The 12,300-nt window shown below is 54.8% G+C and overlaps 13 non-coding genes across 13 annotated transcripts; all 13 read left to right on the top strand.

Annotated features, from left to right (window-relative positions):
• Nucleotides 1-220: 220 nt before the first annotated feature.
• On the top strand, nt 221-339 carry LOC126088694 (5S ribosomal RNA). The gene has a single exon (XR_007520052.1). It is a non-coding gene; the product is annotated as a 5S ribosomal RNA (ribosomal RNA).
• Nucleotides 340-1,186: 847 nt separating this feature from the next.
• LOC126088693 (5S ribosomal RNA) lies at nt 1,187-1,305 on the top strand. Its single transcript, XR_007520051.1, has one exon. It is a non-coding gene; the product is annotated as a 5S ribosomal RNA (ribosomal RNA).
• Nucleotides 1,306-2,161: 856 nt separating this feature from the next.
• Nucleotides 2,162-2,280, top strand: LOC126089012 (5S ribosomal RNA). Its single transcript, XR_007520357.1, has one exon. It is a non-coding gene; the product is annotated as a 5S ribosomal RNA (ribosomal RNA).
• Nucleotides 2,281-3,131: 851 nt separating this feature from the next.
• LOC126089144 (5S ribosomal RNA) lies at nt 3,132-3,250 on the top strand. Its single transcript, XR_007520483.1, has one exon. It is a non-coding gene; the product is annotated as a 5S ribosomal RNA (ribosomal RNA).
• Nucleotides 3,251-4,101: 851 nt separating this feature from the next.
• LOC126088692 (5S ribosomal RNA) lies at nt 4,102-4,220 on the top strand. The gene has a single exon (XR_007520050.1). It is a non-coding gene; the product is annotated as a 5S ribosomal RNA (ribosomal RNA).
• Nucleotides 4,221-5,071: 851 nt separating this feature from the next.
• LOC126089143 (5S ribosomal RNA) lies at nt 5,072-5,190 on the top strand. Its single transcript, XR_007520482.1, has one exon. It is a non-coding gene; the product is annotated as a 5S ribosomal RNA (ribosomal RNA).
• An 851-nt stretch (nt 5,191-6,041) lies between these two features.
• On the top strand, nt 6,042-6,160 carry LOC126088691 (5S ribosomal RNA). Its single transcript, XR_007520049.1, has one exon. It is a non-coding gene; the product is annotated as a 5S ribosomal RNA (ribosomal RNA).
• An 845-nt stretch (nt 6,161-7,005) lies between these two features.
• Nucleotides 7,006-7,124, top strand: LOC126088690 (5S ribosomal RNA). The gene has a single exon (XR_007520048.1). It is a non-coding gene; the product is annotated as a 5S ribosomal RNA (ribosomal RNA).
• An 846-nt stretch (nt 7,125-7,970) lies between these two features.
• LOC126088689 (5S ribosomal RNA) lies at nt 7,971-8,089 on the top strand. The gene has a single exon (XR_007520047.1). It is a non-coding gene; the product is annotated as a 5S ribosomal RNA (ribosomal RNA).
• Nucleotides 8,090-8,944: 855 nt separating this feature from the next.
• Nucleotides 8,945-9,062, top strand: LOC126089442 (5S ribosomal RNA). Its single transcript, XR_007520767.1, has one exon. It is a non-coding gene; the product is annotated as a 5S ribosomal RNA (ribosomal RNA).
• Nucleotides 9,063-9,913: 851 nt separating this feature from the next.
• On the top strand, nt 9,914-10,032 carry LOC126088688 (5S ribosomal RNA). Its single transcript, XR_007520046.1, has one exon. It is a non-coding gene; the product is annotated as a 5S ribosomal RNA (ribosomal RNA).
• Nucleotides 10,033-10,889: 857 nt separating this feature from the next.
• On the top strand, nt 10,890-11,007 carry LOC126089470 (5S ribosomal RNA). The gene has a single exon (XR_007520793.1). It is a non-coding gene; the product is annotated as a 5S ribosomal RNA (ribosomal RNA).
• An 852-nt stretch (nt 11,008-11,859) lies between these two features.
• Nucleotides 11,860-11,977, top strand: LOC126089441 (5S ribosomal RNA). Its single transcript, XR_007520766.1, has one exon. It is a non-coding gene; the product is annotated as a 5S ribosomal RNA (ribosomal RNA).
• The last annotated feature ends 323 nt before the right edge of the window (nt 11,978-12,300 follow it).

Raw genomic sequence — 12,300 nt, 5'->3', positions numbered from 1 at the left:
GGGGTGCAACGAGCAGCAGTGCGTCTCACACACGCGGCGGTGCGCCCGCCAATTCGGCCGTCACTCTGCTGGGACGCCGGGCGCGCCTCCCCGCGCCGTCCTCGAGGAACTGGCGGTTGCGGAAGGAAGCGCTTTCGTCAAATGCGGCCGAAAACTAACATTTTGTGTGTTGGGAGAAAAGCCGAACGCGAATTCTGCCGTGCTCCTACATTAGATGAGCGCCAACGGCCATACCATGATGAATACACCGGTTCTCGTCCGATCACCGAAGTTAAGCATCATCGGGCCCGGCTAGTACTTGGATGGGTGACCGCCTGGGAAACCCGGGTGCTGTTGGCTCCCTTACTGTTTTTTTTTTTGTTATGTCGCCAGCCCAATTTTCAAACTACCTTTCTGTTGTGACAAAGATGCTTCCTTAAGCCTTTTAAACTACTGTAATGGAACGAAAATGCAGTAATTAACTCAGTTTGAGGGAGAATGTGCTAACCAAGTTTGCCAAGAAGACTTTGAAAACGACAAAACACTACGAATCGGCAGGTGATTTCTGAAATACGTCACCGCCTATTGTTGTGTAGGTGTGTTGAGTTCCAAATTTGATTTGTAACCACGAACTTATTCCTTAGTCGTCTCGTCTCGTCTCGTCTCGTCCCGCAGACGTTTGTCGTGCTTGCGCTGTCATATGGACCACGACCCGAGCGGCAGCGAGCGGCAGTCGAGCAAAGTCGGGACAAGTCGGGACGGGGACAGGGACAGGGATAGGAATGGTGCGAATGCACTGCAAACTACGCAGACACCTGGTGTGAGGCGAGGCGAGGCGAGGCGAGGCGAGGCGAGGAAGCCCACATCGCTACCAGTGGGCCCTCCAGCACGACACTGCCACACCCCGCACAGGCCCTCCGCTGAACACCAGGGACAAGATGCGTCCTCCGCTAGTGTCGAAGGCTGCACGCGCCCAGCGAATGACAGGGGGTGCAACGAGCAGCAGTGCGCCTCACACACGCGGCGGTGCGCCCGCCAATTCGGCCGTCACTCTGCTGGGACGCCGGGCGCGCCTCCCCGCGCCGTCCTCGAGGAACTGGCGGTTGCGGAAGGAAGCGCTTTCGTCAAATGCGGCCGAAAACTAACATTTTGTGTGTTGGGAGAAAAGCCGAACGCGAATTCTGCCGTGCTCCTACATTAGATGAGCGCCAACGGCCATACCATGATGAATACACCGGTTCTCGTCCGATCACCGAAGTTAAGCATCATCGGGCCCGGCTAGTACTTGGATGGGTGACCGCCTGGGAAACCCGGGTGCTGTTGGCTCCCTTCCTGTTTTTTTTTTTTTTTGTTATGTCGCCATCCCAAATTTCAAACTACCTTTCTGTTGTGACAAAGATGCTTCCTTAAGCCTTTTAAACTACTGTAATGGTACGAAAATGCAGTAATTAACTCAGTTTGAGGGAGAATGTGCTAACCAAGTTTGCCAAAAAGACTTTGAAAACGACAAAACAGTACGAATCGGCAGGTGATTTCTGAAATACGTCACCGCCTATTGTTGTGTAGGAGTGTAGAGTTCCAAATTTGATTTGTAACCACGAATTTATTCCTTAGTCGTCTCGTCTCGTCTCGTCTCGTCTCGTCCCGCAGACGTTTGTCGTGCTTGCGCTGTCATATGGACCACGACCCGAGCGGCAGCGAGCGGCAGTCGAGCAAAGTCGGGACAAGTCGGGACGGGGACAGGGACAGGGACAGGAATGGTGCGAATGCACTGCAAACTACGCAGACACCTGGTGTGAGGCGAGGCGAGGCGAGGCGAGGCGAGGCGAGGAAGCCCACATCGCTACCAGTGGGCCCTCCAGCACGACACTGCCACACCCCGCACAGGCCTTCCGCTGAACACCAGGGACAAGATGCGTCCTCCGCTTGTCTCAAAGGCTGCACGCGCCCAGCGAATGACAGGGGGTGCAACGAGCAGCAGTGCGTCTCACACACGCGGCGGTGCGCCCGCCAATTCGGCCGTCACTCTGCTGGGACGCCGGGCGCGCCTTCCCGCGCCGTCCTCGAGGAACTGGCGGTTGCGGAAGGAAGCGCTTTCGTCAAATGCGGCCGAAAACTAACATTTTGTGTGTTGGGAGAAAAGCCGAACGAGAATTCTGCCGTGCTCCTACATTAGATGAGCGCCAACGGCCATACCATGATGAATACACCGGTTCTCGTCCGATCACCGAAGTTAAGCATCAACGGGCCCGGCTAGTACTTGGATGGGTGACCGCCTGGGAAACCCGGGTGCTGTTGGCTCCCTTACTGTTTTTTTTTTGTTATGTCGCCAGCCCAATTTTCAAACTACCTTTCTGTTGTGACAAAGATGCTTCCTTAAGCCTTTTAAACTACTGTAATGGAACGAAAATGCAGTAATTAACTCAGTTTGAGGGAGAATGTGCTAACCAAGTTTGCCAAGAAGACTTTGAAAACGACAAAACAGTACGAATCGGCAGGTGATTTCTGAAATACGTCACCGCCTATTGTTGTGTAGGAGTGTAGAGTTCCAAATTTGATTTGTAACCACGAATTTATTCCTTAGTCGTCTCGTCTCGTCTCGTCTCGTCTCGTCCCGCAGACGTTTGTCGTGCTTGCGCTGTCATATGGACCACGACCCGAGCGGCAGCGAGCGGCAGTCGAGCAAAGTCGGGACAAGTCGGGACGGGGACAGGGACAGGGATAGGAATGGTGCGAATGCACTGCAAACTACGCAGACACCTGGTGTGAGGCGAGGCGAGGCGAGGCGAGGCGAGGCGAGGAAGCCCACATCGCTACCAGTGGGCCCTCCAGCACGACACTGCCACACCCCGCACAGGCCCTCCGCTGAACACCAGGGACAAGATGCGTCCTCCGCTAGTGTCGAAGGCTGCACGCGCCCAGCGAATGACAGGGGGTGCAACGAGCAGCAGTGCGTCTCACACACGCGGCGGTGCGCCCGCCAATTCGGCCGTCACTCTGCTGGGACGCCGGGCGCGCCTCCCCGCGCCGTCCTCGAGGAACTGGCGGTTGCGGAAGGAAGCGCTTTCGTCAAATGCGGCCGAAAACTAACATTTTGTGTGTTGGGAGAAAAGCCGAACGCGAATTCTGCCGTGCTCCTACATTAGATGAGCGCCAACGGCCATACCATGATGAATACACCGGTTCTCGTCCGATCACCGAAGTTAAGCATCATCGGGCCCGGCTAGTACTTGGATGGGTGACCGGCTGGGAAACCCGGGTGCTGTTGGCTCCCTTACTGTTTTTTTTTTGTTATGTCGCCAGCCCAATTTTCAAACTACCTTTCTGTTGTGACAAAGATGCTTCCTTAAGCCTTTTAAACTACTGTAATGGAACGAAAATGCAGTAATTAACTCAGTTTGAGGGAGAATGTGCTAACCAAGTTTGCCAAGAAGACTTTGAAAACGACAAAACAGTACGAATCGGCAGGTGATTTCTGAAATACGTCACCGCCTATTGTTGTGTAGGAGTGTAGAGTTCCAAATTTGATTTGTAACCACGAATTTATTCCTTAGTCGTCTCGTCTCGTCTCGTCTCGTCTCGTCCCGCAGACGTTTGTCGTGCTTGCGCTGTCATATGGACCACGACCCGAGCGGCAGCGAGCGGCAGTCGAGCAAAGTCGGGACAAGTCGGGACGGGGACAGGGACAGGGATAGGAATGGTGCGAATGCACTGCAAACTACGCAGACACCTGGTGTGAGGCGAGGCGAGGCGAGGCGAGGCGAGGCGAGGAAGCCCACATCGCTACCAGTGGGCCCTCCAGCACGACACTGCCACACCCCGCACAGGCCCTCCGCTGAACACCAGGGACAAGATGCGTCCTCCGCTAGTGTCGAAGGCTGCACGCGCCCAGCGAATGACAGGGGGTGCAACGAGCAGCAGTGCGTCTCACACACGCGGCGGTGCGCCCGCCAATTCGGCCGTCACTCTGCTGGGACGCCGGGCGCGCCTCCCCGCGCCGTCCTCGAGGAACTGGCGGTTGCGGAAGGAAGCGCTTTCGTCAAATGCGGCCGAAAACTAACATTTTGTGTGTTGGGAGAAAAGCCGAACGCGAATTCTGCCGTGCTCCTACATTAGATGAGCGCCAACGGCCATACCATGATGAATACACCGGTTCTCGTCCGATCACCGAAGTTAAGCATCATCGGGCCCGGCTAGTACTTGGATGGGTGACCGCCTGGGAAACCCGGGTGCTGTTGGCTCCCTTACTGTTTTTTTTTTGTTATGTCGCCAGCCCAATTTTCAAACTACCTTTCTGTTGTGACAAAGATGCTTCCTTAAGCCTTTTAAACTACTGTAATGGAACGAAAATGCAGTAATTAACTCAGTTTGAGGGAGAATGTGCTAACCAAGTTTGCCAAAAAGACTTTGAAAACGACAAAACAGTACGAATCGGCAGGTGATTTCTGAAATACGTCACCGCCTATTGTTGTGTAGGAGTGTAGAGTTCCAAATTTGATTTGTAACCACGAATTTATTCCTTAGTCGTCTCGTCTCGTCTCGTCTCGTCTCGTCCCGCAGACGTTTGTCATGCTTGCGCTGTCATATGGACCACGACCCGAGCGGCAGCGAGCGGCAGTCGAGCAAAGTCGGGACAAGTCGGGACGGGGACAGGGACAGGGATAGGAATGGTGCGAATGCACTGCAAACTACGCAGACACCTGGTGTGAGGCGAGGCGAGGCGAGGCGAGGCGAGGCGAGGAAGCCCACATCGCTACCAGTGGGCCCTCCAGCACGACACTGCCACACCCCGCACAGGCCCTCCGCTGAACACCAGGGACAAGATGCGTCCTCCGCTAGTGTCGAAGGCTGCACGCGCCCAGCGAATGACAGGGGGTGCAACGAGCAGCAGTGCGTCTCACACACGCGGCGGTGCGCCCGCCAATTCGGCCGTCACTCTGCTGGGACGCCGGGCGCGCCTCCCCGCGCCGTCCTCGAGGAACTGGCGGTTGCGGAAGGAAGCGCTTTCGTCAAATGCGGCCGAAAACTAACATTTTGTGTGTTGGGAGAAAAGCCGAACGCGAATTCTGCCGTGCTCCTACATTAGATGAGCGCCAACGGCCATACCATGATGAATACACCGGTTCTCGTCCGATCACCGAAGTTAAGCATCATCGGGCCCGGCTAGTACTTGGATGGGTGACCGGCTGGGAAACCCGGGTGCTGTTGGCTCCCTTACTGTTTTTTTTTTGTTATGTCGCCAGCCCAATTTTCAAACTACCTTTCTGTTGTGACAAAGATGCTTCCTTAAGCCTTTTAAACTACTGTAATGGAACGAAAATGCAGTAATTAACTCAGTTTGAGGGAGAATGTGCTAACCAAGTTTGCCAAGAAGACTTTGAAAACGACAAAACAGTACGAATCGGCAGGTGATTTCTGAAATACGTCACCGCCTATTGTTGTGTAGGAGTGTAGAGTTCCAAATTTGATTTGTAACCACGAATTTATTCCTTAGTCGTCTCGTCTCGTCTCGTCTCGTCTCGTCCCGCAGACGTTTGTCGTGCTTGCGCTGTCATATGGACCACGACCCGAGCGGCAGCGAGCGGCAGTCGAGCAAAGTCGGGACAAGTCGGGACGGGGACAGGGACAGGGATAGGAATGGTGCGAATGCACTGCAAACTACGCAGACACCTGGTGTGAGGCGAGGCGAGGCGAGGCGAGGCGAGGCGAGGAAGCCCACATCGCTACCAGTGGGCCCTCCAGCACGACACTGCCACACCCCGCACAGGCCCTCCGCTGAACACCAGGGACAAGATGCGTCCTCCGCTAGTGTCGAAGGCTGCACGCGCCCAGCGAATGACAGGGGGTGCAACGAGCAGCAGTGCGTCTCACACACGCGGCGGTGCGCCCGCCAATTCGGCCGTCACTCTGCTGGGACGCCGGGCGCGCCTCCCCGCGCCGTCCTCGAGGAACTGGCGGTTGCGGAAGGAAGCGCTTTCGTCAAATGCGGCCGAAAACTAACATTTTGTGTGTTGGGAGAAAAGCCGAACGCGAATTCTGCCGTGCTCCTACATTAGATGAGCGCCAACGGCCATACCATGATGAATACACCGGTTCTCGTCCGATCACCGAAGTTAAGCATCATCGGGCCCGGCTAGTACTTGGATGGGTGACCGCCTGGGAAACCCGGGTGCTGTTGGCTCCCTTACTGTTTTTTTTTGTTATGTCGCCAGCCCAATTTTCAAACTACCTTTCTGTTGTGACAAAGATGCTTCCTTAAGCCTTTTAAACTACTGTAATGGAACGAAAATGCAGTAATTAACTCAGTTTGAGGGAGAATGTGCTAACCAAGTTTGCCAAGAAGACTTTGAAAACGACAAAACACTACGAATCGGCAGGTGATTTCTGAAATACGTCACCGCCTATTGTTGTGTAGGTGTGTTGAGTTCCAAATTTGATTTGTAACCACGAACTTATTCCTTAGTCGTCTCGTCTCGTCTCGTCTCGTCCCGCAGACGTTTGTCGTGCTTGCGCTGTCATATGGACCACGACCCGAGCGGCAGCGAGCGGCAGTCGAGCAAAGTCGGGACAAGTCGGGACGGGGACAGGGACAGGGATAGGAATGGTGCGAATGCACTGCAAACTACGCAGACACCTGGTGTGAGGCGAGGCGAGGCGAGGCGAGGCGAGGCGAGGAAGCCCACATCGCTACCAGTGGGCCCTCCAGCACGACACTGCCACACCCCGCACAGGCCCTCCGCTGAACACCAGGGACAAGATGCGTCCTCCGCTAGTGTCGAAGGCTGCACGCGCCCAGCGAATGACAGGGGGTGCAACGAGCAGCAGTGCGTCTCACACACGCGGCGGTGCGCCCGCCAATTCGGCCGTCACTCTGCTGGGACGCCGGGCGCGCCTCCCCGCGCCGTCCTCGAGGAACTGGCGGTTGCGGAAGGAAGCGCTTTCGTCAAATGCGGCCGAAAACTAACATTTTGTGTGTTGGGAGAAAAGCCGAACGCGAATTCTGCCGTGCTCCTACATTAGATGAGCGCCAACGGCCATACCATGATGAATACACCGGTTCTCGTCCGATCACCGAAGTTAAGCATCATCGGGCCCGGCTAGTACTTGGATGGGTGACCGCCTGGGAAACCCGGGTGCTGTTGGCTCCCTTACTGTTTTTTTTTTGTTATGTCGCCAGCCCAATTTTCAAACTACCTTTCTGTTGTGACAAAGATGCTTCCTTAAGCCTTTTAAACTACTGTAATGGAACGAAAATGCAGTAATTAACTCAGTTTGAGGGAGAATGTGCTAACCAAGTTTGCCAAGAAGACTTTGAAAACGACAAAACACTACGAATCGGCAGGTGATTTCTGAAATACGTCACCGCCTATTGTTGTGTAGGTGTGTTGAGTTCCAAATTTGATTTGTAACCACGAACTTATTCCTTAGTCGTCTCGTCTCGTCTCGTCTCGTCCCGCAGACGTTTGTCGTGCTTGCGCTGTCATATGGACCACGACCCGAGCGGCAGCGAGCGGCAGTCGAGCAAAGTCGGGACAAGTCGGGACGGGGACAGGGACAGGGATAGGAATGGTGCGAATGCACTGCAAACTACGCAGACACCTGGTGTGAGGCGAGGCGAGGCGAGGCGAGGCGAGGCGAGGAAGCCCACATCGCTACCAGTGGGCCCTCCAGCACGACACTGCCACACCCCGCACAGGCCCTCCGCTGAACACCAGGGACAAGATGCGTCCTCCGCTAGTGTCGAAGGCTGCACGCGCCCAGCGAATGACAGGGGGTGCAACGAGCAGCAGTGCGTCTCACACACGCGGCGGTGCGCCCGCCAATTCGGCCGTCACTCTGCTGGGACGCCGGGCGCGCCTCCCCGCGCCGTCCTCGAGGAACTGGCGGTTGCGGAAGGAAGCGCTTTCGTCAAATGCGGCCGAAAACTAACATTTTGTGTGTTGGGAGAAAAGCCGAACGCGAATTCTGCCGTGCTCCTACATTAGATGAGCGCCAACGGCCATACCATGATGAATACACCGGTTCTCGTCCGATCACCGAAGTTAAGCATCATCGGGCCCGGCTAGTACTTGGATGGGTGACCGCCTGGGAAACCCGGGTGCTGTTGGCTCCCTTCCTGTTTTTTTTTTTTTTGTTATGTCGCCATCCCAAATTTCAAACTACCTTTCTGTTGTGACAAAGATGCTTCCTTAAGCCTTTTAAACTACTGTAATGGTACGAAAATGCAGTAATTAACTCAGTTTGAGGGAGAATGTGCTAACCAAGTTTGCCAAAAAGACTTTGAAAACGACAAAACAGTACGAATCGGCAGGTGATTTCTGAAATACGTCACCGCCTATTGTTGTGTAGGAGTGTAGAGTTCCAAATTTGATTTGTAACCACGAATTTATTCCTTAGTCGTCTCGTCTCGTCTCGTCTCGTCTCGTCCCGCAGACGTTTGTCGTGCTTGCGCTGTCATATGGACCACGACCCGAGCGGCAGCGAGCGGCAGTCGAGCAAAGTCGGGACAAGTCGGGACGGGGACAGGGACAGGGACAGGAATGGTGCGAATGCACTGCAAACTACGCAGACACCTGGTGTGAGGCGAGGCGAGGCGAGGCGAGGCGAGGCGAGGAAGCCCACATCGCTACCAGTGGGCCCTCCAGCACGACACTGCCACACCCCGCACAGGCCTTCCGCTGAACACCAGGGACAAGATGCGTCCTCCGCTTGTGTCAAAGGCTGCACGCGCCCAGCGAATGACAGGGGGTGCAACGAGCAGCAGTGCGTCTCACACACGCGGCGGTGCGCCCGCCAATTCGGCCGTCACTCTGCTGGGACGCCGGGCGCGCCTTCCCGCGCCGTCCTCGAGGAACTGGCGGTTGCGGAAGGAAGCGCTTTCGTCAAATGCGGCCGAAAACTAACATTTTGTGTGTTGGGAGAAAAGCCGAACGAGAATTCTGCCGTGCTCCTACATTAGATGAGCGCCAACGGCCATACCATGATGAATACACCGGTTCTCGTCCGATCACCGAAGTTAAGCATCAACGGGCCCGTCTAGTACTTGATGGGTGACCGCCTGGGAAACCCGGGTGCTGTTGGCTCCCTTACTGTTTTTTTTTTGTTATGTCGCCAGCCCAATTTTCAAACTACCTTTCTGTTGTGACAAAGATGCTTCCTTAAGCCTTTTAAACTACAGTAATGGTACGAAAATGCAGTAATTAACTCAGTTTGAGGGAGAATGTGCTAACCAAGTTTGCCAAAAAGACTTTGAAAACGACAAAACAGTACGAATCGGCAGGTGATTTCTGTAATACGTCACCGCCTATTGTTGTGTAGGAGTGTAGAGTTCCAAATTTGATTTGTAACCACGAATTTATTCCTTAGTCGTCTCGTCTCGTCTCGTCTCGTCTCGTCCCGCAGACGTTTGTCGTGCTTGCGCTGTCATATGGACCACGACCCGAGCGGCAGCGAGCGGCAGTCGAGCAAAGTCGGGACAAGTCGGGACGGGGACAGGGACAGGGATAGGAATGGTGCGAATGCACTGCAAACTACGCAGACACCTGGTGTGAGGCGAGGCGAGGCGAGGCGAGGCGAGGCGAGGAAGCCCACATCGCTACCAGTGGGCCCTCCAGCACGACACTGCCACACCCCGCACAGGCCCTCCGCTGAACACCAGGGACAAGATGCGTCCTCCGCTAGTGTCGAAGGCTGCACGCGCCCAGCGAATGACAGGGGGTGCAACGAGCAGCAGTGCGTCTCACACACGCGGCGGTGCGCCCGCCAATTCGGCCGTCACTCTGCTGGGACGCCGGGCGCGCCTCCCCGCGCCGTCCTCGAGGAACTGGCGGTTGCGGAAGGAAGCGCTTTCGTCAAATGCGGCCGAAAACTAACATTTTGTGTGTTGGGAGAAAAGCCGAACGCGAATTCTGCCGTGCTCCTACATTAGATGAGCGCCAACGGCCATACCATGATGAATACACCGGTTCTCGTCCGATCACCGAAGTTAAGCATCATCGGGCCCGGCTAGTACTTGGATGGGTGACCGCCTGGGAAACCCGGGTGCTGTTGGCTCCCTTCCTGTTTTTTTTTTTTTTTTGTTATGTCGCCATCCCAAATTTCAAACTACCTTTCTGTTGTGACAAAGATGCTTCCTTAAGCCTTTTAAACTACTGTAATGGTACGAAAATGCAGTAATTAACTCAGTTTGAGGGAGAATGTGCTAACCAAGTTTGCCAAAAAGACTTTGAAAACGACAAAACAGTACGAATCGGCAGGTGATTTCTGAAATACGTCACCGCCTATTGTTGTGTAGGAGTGTAGAGTTCCAAATTTGATTTGTAACCACGAATTTATTCCTTAGTCGTCTCGTCTCGTCTCGTCTCGTCTCGTCCCGCAGACGTTTGTCGTGCTTGCGCTGTCATATGGACCACGACCCGAGCGGCAGCGAGCGGCAGTCGAGCAAAGTCGGGACAAGTCGGGACGGGGACAGGGACAGGGACAGGAATGGTGCGAATGCACTGCAAACTACGCAGACACCTGGTGTGAGGCGAGGCGAGGCGAGGCGAGGCGAGGCGAGGAAGCCCACATCGCTGCCAGTGGGCCCTCCAGCACGACACTGCCACACCCCGCACAGGCCTTCCGCTGAACACCAGGGACAAGATGCGTCCTCCGCTTGTGTCAAAGGCTGCACGCGCCCAGCGAATGACAGGGGGTGCAACGAGCAGCAGTGCGTCTCACACACGCGGCGGTGCGCCCGCCAATTCGGCCGTCACTCTGCTGGGACGCCGGGCGCGCCTTCCCGCGCCGTCCTCGAGGAACTGGCGGTTGCGGAAGGAAGCGCTTTCGTCAAATGCGGCCGAAAACTAACATTTTGTGTGTTGGGAGAAAAGCCGAACGAGAATTCTGCCGTGCTCCTACATTAGATGAGCGCCAACGGCCATACCATGATGAATACACCGGTTCTCGTCCGATCACCAAAGTTAAGCATCAACGGGCCCGTCTAGTACTTGATGGGTGACCGCCTGGGAAACCCGGGTGCTGTTGGCTCCCTTACTGTTTTTTTTTTGTTATGTCGCCAGCCCAATTTTCAAACTACCTTTCTGTTGTGACAAAGATGCTTCCTTAAGCCTTTTAAACTACTGTAATGGTACGAAAATGCAGTAATTAACTCAGTTTGAGGGAGAATGTGCTAACCAAGTTTGCCAAAAAGACTTTGAAAACGACAAAACAGTACGAATCGGCAGGTGATTTCTGAAATACGTCACCGCCTATTGTTGTGTAGGAGTGTAGAGTTCCAAATTTGATTTGTAACCACGAATTTATTCCTTAGTCGTCTCGTCTCGTCTCGTCTCGTCTCGTCCCGCAGACGTTTGTCGTGCTTGCGCTGTCATATGGACCACGACCCGAGCGGCAGCGAGCGGCAGTCGAGCAAAGTCGGGACAAGTCGGGACGGGGACAGGGACAGGGACAGGAATGGTGCGAATGCACTGCAAACTACGCAGACACCTGGTGTGAGGCGAGGCGAGGCGAGGCGAGGCGAGGCGAGGAAGCCCACATCGCTACCAGTGGGCCCTCCAGCACGACACTGCCACACCCCGCACAGGCCTTCCGCTGAACACCAGGGACAAGATGCGTCCTCCGCTTGTGTCAAAGGCTGCACGCGCCCAGCGAATGACAGGTGGGGGCAACGAGCAGCAGTGCGTCTCACACACGCGGCGGTGCGCCCGCCAATTCGGCCGTCACTCTGCTGGGACGCCGGGCGCGCCTTCCCGCGCCGTCCTCGAGGAACTGGCGGTTGCGGAAGGAAGCGCTTTCGTCAAATGCGGCCGAAAACTAACATTTTGTGTGTTGGGAGAAAAGCCGAACGAGAATTCTGCCGTGCTCCTACATTAGATGAGCGCCAACGGCCATACCATGATGAATACACCGGTTCTCGTCCGATCACCGAAGTTAAGCATCAACGGGCCCGTCTAGTACTTGATGGGTGACCGCCTGGGAAACCCGGGTGCTGTTGGCTCCCTTACTGTTTTTTTTTTGTTATGTCGCCAGCCCAATTTTCAAACTACCTTTCTGTTGTGACAAAGATGCTTCCTTAAGCCTTTTAAACTACTGTAATGGTACGAAAATGCAGTAATTAACTCAGTTTGAGGGAGAATGTGCTAACCAAGTTTGCCAAAAAGACTTTGAAAACGACAAAACAGTACGAATCGGCAGGTGATTTCTGAAATACGTCACCGCCTATTGTTGTGTAGGAGTGTAGAGTTCCAAATTTGATTTGTAACCACGAATTTATTCCTTAGTCGTCTCGTCTCGTCTCGTCTCGTCTCGTCCCGCAGACGT

This window comes from Schistocerca cancellata, chromosome 6 (genome assembly GCF_023864275.1).
Source record: "Schistocerca cancellata isolate TAMUIC-IGC-003103 chromosome 6, iqSchCanc2.1, whole genome shotgun sequence".
Taxonomy (NCBI): Eukaryota; Metazoa; Arthropoda; class Insecta; order Orthoptera; family Acrididae; genus Schistocerca; species Schistocerca cancellata.
This window is presented reverse-complemented; position numbering and strand designations above follow the sequence as displayed.